This window comes from Octodon degus, unplaced genomic scaffold (assembly GCF_000260255.1).
Source record: "Octodon degus isolate 3935 unplaced genomic scaffold, OctDeg1.0 scaffold00042, whole genome shotgun sequence".
NCBI lineage: Eukaryota > Metazoa > Chordata > Mammalia > Rodentia > Octodontidae > Octodon > Octodon degus.
This window is the reverse complement of record NW_004524618.1, coordinates 16118-31681: the sequence shown is the minus strand read 5'-3', so window position 1 is coordinate 31681 and position 15564 is coordinate 16118. Positions and strand designations below refer to the sequence as shown.

General features: G+C 41.9%; 1 pseudogene; it reads right to left on the bottom strand.

The window, feature by feature from the left end:
- Nucleotides 1–649: 649 nt before the first annotated feature.
- On the bottom strand, nucleotides 650–4243 carry LOC111816837 (annotated as a pseudogene).
- Between the last annotated feature and the right edge of the window lie 11321 nt (nucleotides 4244–15564).

Sequence of the window (15564 nt, the reverse complement as noted above, 5' to 3'; positions counted from 1 at the left end):
TTTCACCAGTCCTTTTCATATAGTTCTTGCTGATATTCTAAATAGGCATCTGTAGGAGTCACCTCCAGGTCCTCGTCTCAGTTCAAGAAGCCAATATTTGTAATCCAAAAGTTACATTATTGGAATCCCTTCAAGTTGATTCCAATCTACCACTTTCAATGCAGCCCATGGCAAAAGTAAAAACACTAAAACATATTTATAATTATGGGGAGTCCTAATTAGGGGGCCCTAAGTCCAGGTATGAAGATGGCTTTCTGGAACCCAGAGCCTGACCCAGGGCCTCACTCAGTTTTATTCAGTGGAGGAGTGGCTTGAGGAGGATTGACTGAGAATTGTGGGAAGTAGGTCAGTACTGTGAACTGATCTAGGTTAGTGGCCTGCATTCACCTCTGCCATGTGCAGAGAAAGTAATCTGCATTATGCTATAGAGATAGTTTTTGGGGGTCTGGTGCTTCAGCTTTAATGTAGTCTTTCAAGCTCCAGGAAGTCATAGGCTCTGTCTCGAGGCTTGATCCTCACTGGCGGCACAGAGCATTAGCTCTACCATCCTGTCTCACATTAAAGAGCAGCAGGTGTGGGTTACCAGGGAAACACGCACGCCACCTTCAAAGACTATCACCAGCTCCTCAGCTAGACCAATAGACATTGCTTAAGGCCAATTGAAGGATAAACCAAAGTCGTAGCCAGCTCTGTACAGAACAATATGAGGAAATAGGGTCAGGCTCAGTCAAAATGGAGACAGTTGCTCTTCTTTCAAGGAGAGCTGCTCAGGTGGGCCTCTACAGGCATCAATCACCTCAGGGTGGAGGACCAAACATCCTTACCCACCCTTTCCAGGAAATTTCTTATCTGACATGTATTCTTGCTATGTGAGTTGTTTCCTTTTTGATTCCCATTTAATCAATATTATCCTAGTGAATATACTTGTATACTTATTGGTTGGCCATGGTCTTATTCCACCTAACACTCATTATATGATTTGCCATTGGATCAATATTACCAAAGTGAGTATAATTGTAATATTATTGATTTATTATAGTTCTGTTCTACCCTAAATCCACCTCACATCATGGTTTTGCTCAATAAACACCCTGAGAAGCTGGGTTGCTGGGCAATCCACTTTCCAGGCCCCCCTCTCTCCCTCTCAGACAGCTTTCTTTCTCTCAATAAATTCTTTCTACTCTTAAACTCTGTTGTTCCTAGAATTCATTCCTGGATTTTAGAGAACATGAGCTTGGCATTTTGGACATCTATCAAGTTGGAGGTTTCACTACCCCATGTCATTTGGAGATCTCACTGAGATAACTGGATGGAGGTAAGAGTTTGCTTTTGTTTCATAGAATCCAGACTTGCTTAGGCAATCAAATTTTTTGTGATGTTATGTTTTTGGCCATTGCTTATACCTGGTTATTCTTTGTCTCATGTAATTTAATTAAAATGATGTTGAATTTAAGTTGAAAACATGGGAAGGATACAAGGTTATAGTGCTTCTTTATTGGGACATTTTATTCCAGTTTTGTATATGTTGCATTTGGACTTAGTTGCTGAACTTCTTAGTGTTTCTTGTCTGATCTGTTTGGCTTTGTCTCAATTACTCTTCTCTTGTTGCTGGGGCAAATACTTGACACTCAAAATGAAGGATGGAAATGTTTATTTAGCTCACAGTTACTGGAGGTTTCAAAGAGCAAGAGAGCAAAATGGAGGAGTCGCAACAATGATGGCAACAGAGAGAGGAAGTTTGTCTCTGTCTCTCTTACATTACATTCAGGCTGTCGCCTCAGCTGAGTGTAACACTCACACCCATAACTCCAGCAGTACTAAGACCCATAATCCCAGTGGATCATGAGTTAATCTCAAACTCTGGAAGTCCCCACCCCATGACTGCATGAGGCTTTGGGAGTACAGCTAGACACAAACCATAACAGGCTTGTTTGACTGTTGTGGTCTATTATCTTAGACAGCAGCACTAGGGAAACAATATTGGAGCATCCCCTAATAGGCTTGATATAAAATGTGATAAAATGATCTTTCTATGAAATCTAGTTCATAGTTTGAAAATATGACTATTAATAAACCACAGGACTCATTCCTTGATTTTAGAGAATACAAACTTTGGTGTTCCAGATATCTAGCACAGTGACAGTTTCATTCCTGTCTATCATATGTACCAAAGGATACCCTATTCTGTTGGGGGCCACAAACTGTAAATTGATATACCTCTGTCAGGGTCTTCTTTCCTTGCTGGCCTTGTGGGCTGGTTGGTAATGTGGAAATCATCCTCCTCTCAGTCAATGAGATTAGCACCCAGGTGTGGGGATGGATTTTGGCTTGTTCTCTTTATGATGTTAAATCTGCCCATTTTGTCACAATCTCCATGCTGTTCCTGGAAAAGCACCCTACTCCTCCAGTACATTGACTAATGAATAGTGGCTGGCTTGGAGTGTCATTGTCTCTGCCTACCCTGAGGCACGGACCTCCCAGCCCCCATCACGCATTACTAAATTTGTTCCTTTTTCATCTTGTTTCTTATTTTGCTATACCTCCGTTGCAGGCAGTTGGGGACCTTGGCCAGATCCCCAATACTATTTGATGTTATCTGTCTAGGGTATGTGTCTGTATGTTATATGTCTGTGACAGCTGGGATCTTTTTTTAAATTTTTTTTTATTATTTAAGACCTTTATTAACAGGTGCTTGCAGTTTGTTGACTTTTTTGAAAAAATCAAGTTGTAAACTTTTATTACAAATTAAAAATGAAGTTCTTAAAAATCTCAACTTGAGGGGCTGGAGAGATGGCTCAGTGGTCTAAAGCACCTACTTAGAACAAGCTTAGCAAAGCACAGGGACCACGGTTCAATCCCCCAGCACCACATGCCAGCCAGCCCTGCCCCCTGGTGGGCTGAGCTGGCCACACACACACACACACACACACACACACACACATAAATAAAAAAATAAAAAAAATTAAAAAGAAATCTCAACTTGACCAGATATGAAACAATTTAAAAACCTTTAAAGGTGTATTGAGAAAAACCAGGCTTTTTTAAAAAACACGTTTGTCATTACCAAAAAGAGACGTCTTTAGGTAAAAATAATAAAAACCCCATGCTGCATAGATAATGCAGATAGTTCTAGTTATCTGGTCAACGGGCAAAAAGCAAGCACTTAAGGTCTTCAGTTCCAATCTTTTGTTCATTTCTTATTGCTGGAATTTCCTATTCGTTTCTTTCTTGCTGGATGACTAAACCGGATGATGGTAGAGATGTTAAGCCGGCATTTACTCAGCCCCGCCTCAGGAGCGGACGAATTCTCAGCTGGTGGATCGGCTGCTTTTGTCTCTTTGCCATCTTGTGGTTTAGGGTTTTCTGGGCGTCTGCTTCGGTGATTGAAGTTGCGGCGGTACCCACGCTGAGGTGGCTGCTGACCTTGGGTCTCATCTCCTTGATTTTCCTTATCTTCTTCATTGCCATCCTCTCTAGGCTGTCTTTGGCGAGGAGGGCCCCTCCGGAATCGTGGTCTATAACCTCGATACATATTCTGTCTCACTTGTCTACCTTGTTCTCCTGCACCCTGGTTGTCAGCACCCTCCATCACTTCTCCTTGCACAGGAGGGTTGGAATACTGTGATCCACGCCCATAGGGTCTACGCATGTAGTAAGGTGGGAACCTTCGCCTGCGGTAGGGCCGGCATTGTTGGGCCTGGCCTTCGGGAGCGCTCTCCATCCCTCATTCTTTTCCCCACTCTCACTATTCTTGTAATTCTGCTGGTAATTGCGTGGAGGACCCCTAGGACGTGGATAGCGTCTATAATGGTTACGGTCTGCTGCATATTTACTGCCTTGAACTGGAACTCCACCAGGGCCTGGAACATCTGCTGCCTCCACACCCTTTTCTCCTTCAACAACATCAAACTCCACAGTCTTTCCATCTCCTACACTGCGAAGGTACTTCCTGGGGTTATTCTTCTTTATGGCATTCTGGTATACAAATACATCTTCCTTGGTGTCATCCCTGTTGATGAAGCCATATCCGTTTCTTACATTAAACCATTGTACTGTTCCCAAAACCTTCGTTGAGATGACTTTCTTGTCCCCGCCGGCAGGCGCCACCGATGTGAGGCCGCCCGGGCTCCCTGCGCTGCTGCCCGTGGTGCTGGGCTTGGTGTCAGCAGCGCTGAGGGCGGGGGCGGCGGCGTGGTGAGGGGGGGCCGGCGGGCGGCTGCTGGGTCTCGGCCTCGCTGCTCATAGTTGCAGTTGCGGTGATGGTGACTGGGGCCGGCTGCGGCAGCTGCGGCTCCTCCCGGTGTGTGATGGTAACTAGGCCGGCGGCGGCGGTGGGGCTGCTCAGGGCTCTCTGGAGTCCGCTCTCCGCTCCAGCTACCTATCGAACCCGACAGCTGGGATCTTGAAGGTCTCCCAAAGGCCCATGTGTCACTTGGTCCCCAAGTTAGTGCTACTGAGTAGTGATGGAACTTTTAGGAGTTGGGGGCCAGTGGGAGGTCAGTAGGTGAATGGGTGAACCCTCAGGGGGATTATGGGACCTTGGCTCCTTCCCTGCTCTCCTTTCGTTCCCCACCATGAAATGACAGATTTTGCCCTTCCACACACTCCTGCCATCATGTACTGCCTCTTGTAAGCTTGAAGCAGAGGGCTGATCCGGACATGAACTCCTGAAAGTACAAACTAGAGCAAAGCTTTCCTCTTTATAGATTTATTCTCTCAGGTTTGTTATATAACAGGAGATGACTAGCCCAATATTCACTTGGCTATACTCATTTTATTTTCTTGGTTTGTTTGAAACAAGGTCTTGCTGTGTAGTTCAAGCTGGCCTTGAACTCAGTGTATAGCCCAGGTTGGCCTTGAACTCAGGGAAGTTCTCCTGCTTCAGCTTCCCAGGTGGTAGGATTATTGGCACATGTTTCCACACCTAGCTTGTAATTGCTTTATTTGTAATTGCCACAGAACTACAAGCCCAACAATGACCACCAAAACTGCATATGTAAACAAAATGTAAAGTATTCATACATTAGAAAATTACTCAGTGGAAAAATGAAATGAAAAAGTGGTAAACATAACCACATGGGAGAATCTTACAATTGTATACCTAGTAAAAAATCCAGACAAAAAGGTTATAGTACATGATTCCCCTTACATAAGGTTGCAGAAGATGAAAACTAATCTACAATGAAAGAAATAAGCTCAGTTGCTTGAAGAATAGAATGAGAGCTGGAAAGAGGCAAGGAGGAATTACAGAGAGGTGTGAGGACAATTCGAGGGTTGATGGCTCTTGACAAACACACAACTCCTAAGCTCTAAAGTCCTGTCCTGGGTGGAGCGCCACAACTCCTTTGTACTGAACACTCTCCCTTGTTGTAACTCAAAAATCAGATGACAACGAGGCAAGTCCAAAAGTTAAAAGAAATGCTTTATTTTAGCAGGTACCCAGCAGCAGTCTCTATGCAAGGTGCAAAGAGGCGCGCCGAGCATTAACAAGGATCAGTATTTAAGCTTGAAAACCGCAGAAACAGGGGAGGGGTGGAGAAGAAGTGGCAGGGTCAGTAGTTCATGGGGTGGTCCTGTTGGGTGAAGGTGCTGAGTTGGCAGTCATACAGAGTTCATTGAGATAAGGTTTGGGGAGCAGATATCATAAGACTTGAGTCATAGGGGTGAGGAATTGGGAGGAATTTGAGTTGGCAATCAAGGGGTGAGGAGTTGGGAGGGGTCGGCACATACAGAACAGGAACTCGGCGAGGTTAGAAGGGCAACAAAATGGAGTCAATTTTGACAGGGTACAACACCCCTGAAAGTCCCATTATGACTTCCCTTCCACAGCCCCCCATTTTTAATGTAATGACCCTATAAAGACCTGATAACCTATATAACAGAGTTGCTAGTCTTATCTCTAGTGCCAGAGTGATCCCTCTCAGGTCTATGCTGAAATATCCTGTCCTGTGAGCTCAACCTCTATTTCTTTTCCTTTTCCTAGCACCATTAATTTCTTTAAAAGAAATTTTTTTTGTTAGTACACACATGCAGTATATAATGATTACATTCATCATGGGGAGTTTGTACATGTATGTAGCACATTTCAATTCTTTTTTACCCTTCCTACTCTTCCTCTTCCCCCCTTCCCTTTCCCATTTGAACAGTTTTTTCCTTCATACAGTATCTATCTTCTATTTTAGTCCTTTCTTGTGCATTTGATTTCTTACACCAGAGAAATAATGTGACATTTAAACTTGCATACAATTTATTTTACCTGAAAGTATGGTCTCAAGGTTTATCTACTTATCCCAAATGTCTTGAGTTTGTCCTTCTTTGTGGCAGAGCAGTACCCCATTATATGTAAAAACCCCACTTTTTTTATCCCTTCATCTCTTTGTGGGTATTTGGTCTGTTTCCAATATTTAGCTATCATATATTATGAAACAGGAAGAAATTATTTACAAGGAAAGTAGGACTGAAAGAAGGGAGGAAGGAAGAGAAAGAAAAAATGAGAAAAGAAGATAAAATAGAAACAAAACTTTGTAAATAGGGGAAAAGGGTTGAAGGGAGAGGAGAATTTTAAAAAATCTTTTGGAAAGACACCAGGAAGGGGAATATTTAGGTCAAATGGCTGCCTAGTTGCAGGGTTTTTTTTTTTTCCCCCAGAAATGGGAATTGAACTCAGGTCTTTGTGCTTGCCGGGGAAGCACTTAGTCTACTGAGCCATCTCCCTGGTCCCTAGTTGCAGCTTTTTGAGGAAGCTCCATACAGATTTCCATATTGGTTGCACCAATTTAAACTCCCACCAGCTTTTGAAAAGGATTCTCTTTTCCCTACAGCCTTACCAGCATTTGTTACTGGTTGATTTCTTCATTCTTTCCGGAGTGAGATGGAATCTCAGTGTTGTTTTAAGTTGCATTTCTCAGATGACCAGTGATGTTGAATATTTGTTATATATTTATTTACTATTTCTACTTCCTTATCTGAGAAATGTCTGTTCATGTCAGATGTTTGCCTTTCCTTTAGGAAGCAGAGGTCAGAGTAACCAGCTAGCACTGAGGAGGGGAAGGTCTTTAGGGAAATGAACAGAAATATCTGTCCATTTCAGATGCCTGTTTTAGGTCTTTAAACTTGGAGAATCTGATTTTTTTAAAAGTTCTTTATACATTTTAGATAATAGAATATATAGAATCCTTTGTCTGAAGAACAGCTGGGAAGTGTTTTTTCCCCAGTCTGTGGGTTGTTGCTTCACTCTGTTGGTGGTTTCTCTTGCTGTATAAAGCTTTTTAATATGATGAGATCCCAGTAGTTGATTCTTTGTAATATTTCTTGTGTGCTCTGGGTTTTGTTCATAAAATTTTTGACTGCATGTATCTCTTCAAGAGATACCTATTTTACCTATTTTATCTTCCAACAGATTAAGGGTTTCTGTTTTAATATTTAGACCTTTGATCTATTTCTCAAACTTGCAGTCCTCTCGCCTCAGTCTCCCTAAGTGATGGTATGACAGGTGCTCCACCGTATACTACTGAGTTTTATTTTTGTTTTTATTTTTGAGTGAGGTGAGAAATGTCAGACCAAGTTTGTGCACTCTTGGGGTGCATTCAACAGAAAGCAAGCACACAGTGATGTACACTGTGGTTCAGGGTGGTCTGGCATCTGCCAGGGGATGAGGCAGGGAGGTGGACGCTATGGTGGTGAAGGGTGGGTGTGAGGTCACCTCTGCTCTGCAGTTTTCCTAACGGATATGAGGTGAGGTCATCAGTGGACTGTGATGGAGGAAAGGCCTTCAGAGTCTTGCCTGGTCAGCACAGAAGGGGCTGGGTAGGTCGTTCCATAGCAGAGCCCTTGCCTCACATGCAGGAAGCACTGATTCGCCTCTAGCATGAAGAAGAAAAAGAGAGTGAGCAGGAAGAGGAGGAACTAGAATGGCAGCTGACTCAATCCCCGGTTCAGGAAAAACAACAACAACAACAACAACAACAACAACAACAACAACAACAAAAACTCTTAGAATGGCAGCTGACTGAAGTACCCTGAAGGGATGGAAAGAAAAGCAGCCGCTGTCTCAGGGCAATTCTCCAAGGGAAAGCCAAGCAGGTAGACATGGTATCTGAAGGAAGTGACAGAGCCACCTCTTCATTCTGAAATTCTTTTTTATTGGTACATATTTTTAGTACATAATGATCACGTTGTTGTGAGGAACTGGTCTGTATACATAAAACATCTTAATTTTTTAAAATGCCCTTACTCTCCTTTGAAGAACAATAATCAAAGAAAAGGAGAAAGTATTCTGCCTTTCCTTTAGGAAGCATAGGTCAGAGTAACTAGCTAACACTGAGGAGAGGAAGGTCTTTAGGGAAAAAACCTGGATGTATTAATTGGCTCTGATGGTGATGCCTCTTCGATGTTCCTTAACTCATTAAAATCCTATTGTACAGTATCTTTAACCATGGCAGAAATACACATTTAACCAACTAAGTTAAAAGTTTTGCCACATGTATAATGTAATAAACACCTTGCCTTAATTACAGTATTAATTTGGTAAAATAGGTATGTATACAAGACATTTAATGATAACCTAGTTATAATCATTATACTCCAGAAGATACTGGCTAAAATACAATAATATACTTCACTGAAGAGACTTCATCTCAATTATTACTTTTAAGTTCAAACTTAAAAAGAATACTGTAACTATTGAATGTTATAGAAATTCCTTTTTTCTTTCTTTTTTTGTTTGTTTTGTTTTGCAGAACTGGAGATTGAACTCAGGCCCTTGCACTTGCCAGGCATGCACTTATTCTACTGAGCTATCTCCTTGGCCCCTGGAAATTCCTTATATAAAACTTTGAAAAGTTGTCTTCAAGTTATATGCTAAGATGGTTGTTCACAAATTTTATGTGACAGAATTTTTGTTTTAAATAGCATGAATCTGGGCTTGAGAGATAGCTCAGTGGCTTAAGTGCCTGCATGGCAAGTACAACACCTGATTTTGACCCCAGTACTAACAAACTACCTACCTAACAGAGTAACTGAAGAACAACCGAACAAATAAATAAAATATCATGACTCCAGAAACTGATCAAATTAAAGTGTCATTCGGTCCTCAGACCCAGTCTGGCAGGATTGCTGATTCACAGAGGGCTGGCAGTTACCTGGCAATCTTGGTTCTAAAGCAATCAGAAGAGGACTGAAGCTTATAAGCAGCAGGGTTGGAAAGTCCCTGGGCATTCAAGGTTCTTTCAGAAACATTAGTGTCAAAAGGCAATTATAGGGCTGGTGACATGGCTCAGTGGTCTAACACACCCACTTAGAACAAGCTTAGCAAAACACAGGGACCGCGGTTCAATCCCCCAGCACCACATGCCAGCCAGCCCGCCCCCTGGTGGGCTGAGCTGGCCACACACACACACACACACACACACACACACAAAAAAAAAAAAAAAAAAAAAAAGGCAATTATACCGTCAGCTGCAGAAAGGATCAGCTTTCCTTTTTCGTTCTTCAAAAGAAGAAAACAGTACTCCAGTCAAGGATGGAAGAACTCATGAAAACATTTTCATTTCTTGAGAGGGTAGCAGGAGAAGCATTGTCCATGTTATGAGGTTCAAAAATGATCTAGCTGTCAGACTCCAATTGGCATTGGGAAGAGCCAGAGTTTTATTATCATCTCTTCCTCTGGAGCTGCTGCCGCCACCACTGCCACCACAGCTGTTGAAAGCATACCTGAGTCCGTGCAGGGCTCATCCTCTGCTCCTGGCTGCTCAGGGTGCAGGGTGCTGGCAGCTCCTAAGGAGCGCATCACCTTACACATTTTAAAATACCAAACAATAGTGTAAAAATTAAAAGTTTTATACCTCCATCCTCTCAGCCAAATGCACCCTCCTGAGAGATAAATGCTGGGTCCATAATCTCTTCAGTCATTTTTTTTTACTCATGTGCATATACACACGTCTTCTTGCCTACAGTGTGCTTATCTCACTGTACTATAAACATTATTCTCCACCTTAATTTTATCAGCTATTTACGATCTATACCTTTTCATATCTGTTTGTGTGATTTACTAATTCTTTAAAAATTGATGCATAGGAGCCAGGGAGATGGCTCAGTGGAATAAGCACTTCCCTAACAAGTGCAAGGACCTGAGTTCAATTCCTGGTTCTGCCAAAAAAAAAAAAAAGAAAATTGATGCATAGTATTCCATTATATATATATATAGTCCATTTAACCATTCATCTATTGACAAATATTTTGGTTGTTTTAGTTCCAAGCTACTATAAGTAATATATACATACATAATTTATATGTGTGTGAATAGGTATATATACATATATGTGTGTGTGTGTGTGTGTTTTAAAATAAGTATATACATATAAGTCTGTATATGTATACATAAACATAAATTTGCTACATACTTTAAAATTTCTCTGGGATAGGAAGTACAAAGAGATTATTGATATGATTTTACCGACAAACTTTTTGCTCTGTCCTGACATGAGCCAAGGGAAGGGAAGAAATACTCATCCAAAAGTGACTATGTTTATCTGGAAAAAAAAAAGAAAATTGATGCATAGTATTCCCATATATATTTATATATATATATATATATATATATAGATATAGATATAGATATAGATATAGATATAGATAGATAGATAGATAGATATAGATATATATAGATAGATAGATAGATATAGTCTATTTAACCATTCAAGTGCAAAGGCCTGAGTTCAATCCCTGGTTCTGCCAAAAAAAAAAAAAAAAAAGGAAAAGCCCAAATGCCTTTCATGGACAAGTTAAGAGTTTTCTCTCATCATCAACTGGTATGAAGACTCCAAAGCAATACAAGATTTTAGAGAAAAAAATTACTTTTTCATACATCTTAGTTACGATAGTTAAATTGTGATGCCAATGTATTTGTATATAGTCCTTTCACCAAGGAAGATGCTACCTTTTAATTTGGATTATGTCTAGAAATACCTTAGATTAACTTTATTTTTTTATTTTTTATTTTTTTAGGTTAACTTTAGGACTATGAAACATAAGTTCTGGTTTGGTCTGTTTAGTAAGATAGAAGTAATCTTATCTGAGATACTCTAGTGTAGGTTATGCTCTTTCAGCTGCCACCTCTGGGGCCCTTTCACCTCCTAAAAGCAATGAATGATCAGTGCAGTGTCAGCACTATTCCTGAGAAGCTCTGCTATAAATGATGATTCACAGTATGCTTCTCCAAAGGGCAAAATCTATGACAACGAAGTAGAAAAGGTAAATTGAACACTTTGACTGTGAGTCCCACAAGAAAGGACATCAGCCACAAATCTTGACATGATCCTATTTTCCTAATATCATTAGGTTCTAAAGATGTCTTGCATCTGAAGAGTCAACAGTGCCAGTGAGATAGAGCCCCCTGAATGACTACATTTTTCACAGAATTAGGAGAAACTTTCTAGGTTAGTATTACTGCCTCAAGACAAAGTGACTTTGAAATTAAGCAAATCTCATCACATGAAATCTTTGTCACCTAATATTCTCAACTACCCCATTAATTTGAACATAATCCTGATTTTATATAATTTCATTATATCAAGTGTATTTTTGGGTGGACTGATCTATCATGGCTCCAATGGCCTCCAGGATTTCTACCTTTTGGCTTTCACATACTTGGAGATCACCTGTCTATATACGTGAGCTGGACTTACTAATTTGTTTCTAATAAATAGGATATAGCAAAAGTGATAGGCTGATATTTAAAAGATTTTATTACTGGTTTTGGCTGAAGTGTGAATATGATCTTATTGGAAATAGATAGATGCATACAGGCAGGCACAGAGAGGAGAACTGAAGATGGGGATGCAGAGACAGATAGGTACAAAGAATCCTCCATGACTGGAGTGATGTGTCCATAAGCCAAAAAACTGCTGGCTGTTAGGTACAAACCCATGCAATCAACCAGACCAGTCTTTCTGACACAAATAGAAGATTTATTGGGGGCATCAAGAAAGGCTGGCTGTCTAGCAGACCAAGACAACAGTGAATAAAGGGGGGACAGGAGACTTTATAGGATCTTTCAGGAAGGGTGATTGTGGGCTGGAACAGCCAGGTCATAGGTGGACATCACTTATCCTCCTTGTGGTTTAATTTTGTTTATGTCAGAAGGGAATGAGCTGAGACCAACATGGGTCAAGGGGAAGTGAGCTGAGACCAGAGTACAATGTGGGGCAGGGTTGGAATTAGGGTTGGTGTAGGTTACCTAGGAAACGAAGGGAAGGAATGTTTGGGGCAAGGTGCCTGGGAAAATTTGAGTTCTGACCTATCTCTGGAAATACTGGAAACTAAGGGAATAAAAGAAAGTCTTTCCTAGAGTCTTCAGAGAAGATGTGGCCTTGCCAACACCTTGATTTTGAACTTCGGCTTCCCAAACTGTGAGACAATACATTTCTGTGATTGGAGCCACTCCATTTCTGGTACTTTTATCCCAGTTTCCCTAGGACACTAAGCAATTACAAGACGCATCATTCTGTCTTGGCCTTTTAGCATATTAAGTTAATATAAGCTGTCATTTGAAGAGGTCTGTTTGCAACATCCAGTAAGGACCTGAAATACTCAGACTAGTAACCTTAAAGGAACTGAATCCTGCCAGAAATGTGAGTGGATGTGGTAGTGGAGCCTATAGGAGACATAATAACCCTAGCCAACACCTTAATTGTAGCCTTAGGAGAGACTGTGCTACTCAGCTTTCTGTTGCTGCGATTGTCTGTTACATTTCACTCACTGCTGGGACAAAATACCTGACACCCAAAATTAAGGAAGGAAAGGTTTATTTAACTCACAGTTAGTGGAGGTTTCAGTCCATACTCCACTGGCTCTAAGGCAGATGGCAGCAGTTAATGGCAGCACAAAACAGCGAAGAGTAGAGGAGAAGGAGCAGCAGCTGCTGCATCTATCAAGCCTCTCTCTCTTACTTCCACACTGCCTGCAAAGATCTGAGCTCTTTCAAGAAAGTGGTGGTGGCTGATGTGAAGATCATGCTCCTCCAAGGAAGTGGGGCATGCAGAAGTCTTCCTCAACCCCTTTACATACCTTTTACATGCTCAGTCACTCTAGGGTGGGGCCTCCAGGCCCTAGGGTGGGACCTCCATGCCCTAGGGTGGGGCCTCCTTGCCCTAGGGGAGGGACCTCCATGCCCTAGAGTGGAGCCTCCATGCCCTAGGTGAGGAGCCTCCATGCCTTAGGGTGGGGCCTCCATGCCCTAGGTGAGGGGCCTCCATGCCCTGAGGGAGGAGCCTCCATGCCCTAGGGTGGGGTCTCCATGCCCTAAGGGTGGGGCCTCCATGCCCTAGGGGAGGGGCCTCCATGCCCTAGGGTGGGGCCTCCATGCCCTAAGGGTGGGGCCTCCATGACCTAGGGGAGGAGCTTCCATGCCCTAAGGGGAGGGGCCTCCATGCCCTAAGGGTGGGGCCTCCATGCCCTAGGGGAGGAGCCTCCATGCCCTAGGGTGTGGAGTCACTGAGCCCATCCAGCTAAGCTTCTGATCCTTCAAATTGAAGCAATGTATCAACTACCACAGTGATGAAAGTTTTGAAAGAAATCAGTGTAAAGAAGAGAAGTTTTATTTTGGTTCACAGCTTCAGAAGTCTTAGTCCATGGTCATTAGCTTGGGTTTCTCCAGCATTGGTGAGGTCGCAGAGCATGACAGAAGTAAAGCTACTCACTTCATGGTGGCCAGAAAGTGAAAAAGAGAGGAAAAGGCAGAGGTACCCATATCCTCTACTAGAGCACACCCCAGCAATTACTTCCCACAACTAGATCCCAACTCCTAACCTTTTCATCACCTCTAAATAACACCCTCAGCTTGGGACCAAGCTATCAACATGTGAGCTTTGGGGGACATTCAAAGTCCTAACTACAACAAAGTCCCTGATTATAGCTTATGAGAGATTAAAATCTGTAACTCTGGGGCTGGCCAGGCAGCTCAGCGGACTAAAGCACCTGCTTAGGCAGGCGCAGAGACCCAGGTTCAATCCCCGGTGTGCTGTGGGGGCCCTGCCCCCGGTGCTTGCTGAGATGGTGATTGAGACTGGGCATGGTTGCACACACCTGTAATTTTAGCACTTTGGAGGCTGAAAACAGCAGGATCACTACAAGTCTGATCTGTGTAGTGGACCCTGTAGACCCTGTACTAAAGACATTAAAAATATCCGTAACTCTCTATCTAGATTCCTGATCTATAGAAACTCTGTGGGTGTCTACATGTTGCTATAAGCTGCTAAATTTTGGAATAATCCTTATGCAGCAATAGAAATGCTTTTATTATTATATTCCTTACTAATGACATGGAAAAGCTATGTCTCCAATATTCTTTCCTATAAAGAATAATATTTTGCTATAATATAATAGTAGTATAATATTATTACTTTAAAGTACTATAATATACAATGCCACTATTTATATGGTAAAATAGCATATAGTAATGTTAAAGTGTGCAATATAATATATTTTAAATATGCAGTGTTCCCCAAGACTCGTGTACTTAGGGATCGATATCCAATGCAACAATGCTCAAAGGAGAGACCTAGAGAGGCTCCTGGAGCATAAGGGTGCTCATCTCACCACTAGGTCAGTCAGCTGCTAAGTGTAGAGCCAAGCGGGCTGTTGGGAGGCAGCTCCCAGTTGGAGGAGGTAGATCACTGGGTGGGTGACTTTGGAAGGTCATCTTAGCCCCAGCCCCTTTCCTTCTGTCTGGCTCACCCTTGTACTCTGCTACCTGGATGCCATGAGGCAAGCAGCTTTCCTTAATTTCTGCCTGCCATGACATTCCTGAGAGCCAGCCCACTGTGGGCTGACAGCTCTGAAACCAAAGGCTAATCAGTTTCTCCTTCAGGCTGAGTGTATCAGGTATTTTGGGCCAGTGATGCACAACTGACCAATACAACATATAATGTTATATGCAGTGTCGCACTTCGTAATACCATAGTGTTATAATATTGTCTATTCCCAGTTCCTCTTTAGCTCTGATGCCCTGCATCTCATACATTCTGAGAGGTTTAGTAACAGTAATTTAGAATATCATGAGCTAGTCTCAGAAGAGATACTTATATTGAAAGTCATTCGCTATCTGAAATTCAAACTTAACTGGGTTTCTTTGGAGAAGATACTGGAAACTGAACCCAAAGACTATCTATCTGTGATTTATTCTTTTTTATTTTGACACAGGATCTCACTAAGTTGCTCAGACTGCCTTCAAACTTACAACCCTCCTGCCTCAGCCTCTTGAGTAGCTATTGCCACATCTGTCCTGCCCTGTATTTCTATTTTCTAAATTTGTTCAACTCTATTCCAGAGAATACTTCCTAACAAAAGCTTCTCCATACAAATTTTCATCTCTAGTCCGATTCCAAGGAATCAACTATAAGACAGAATTTCAAAACAAGATACAGGAAATTAACAATGGTTGTTACACTGTATATTGTTATCTTCAAAGTAGTTAACAATATATAGATATAAGCATGAAAAATTGATCAAACAAATATATACATATAATATAAATCCATCAAACCTGTGTCAGACATTGATTACTGT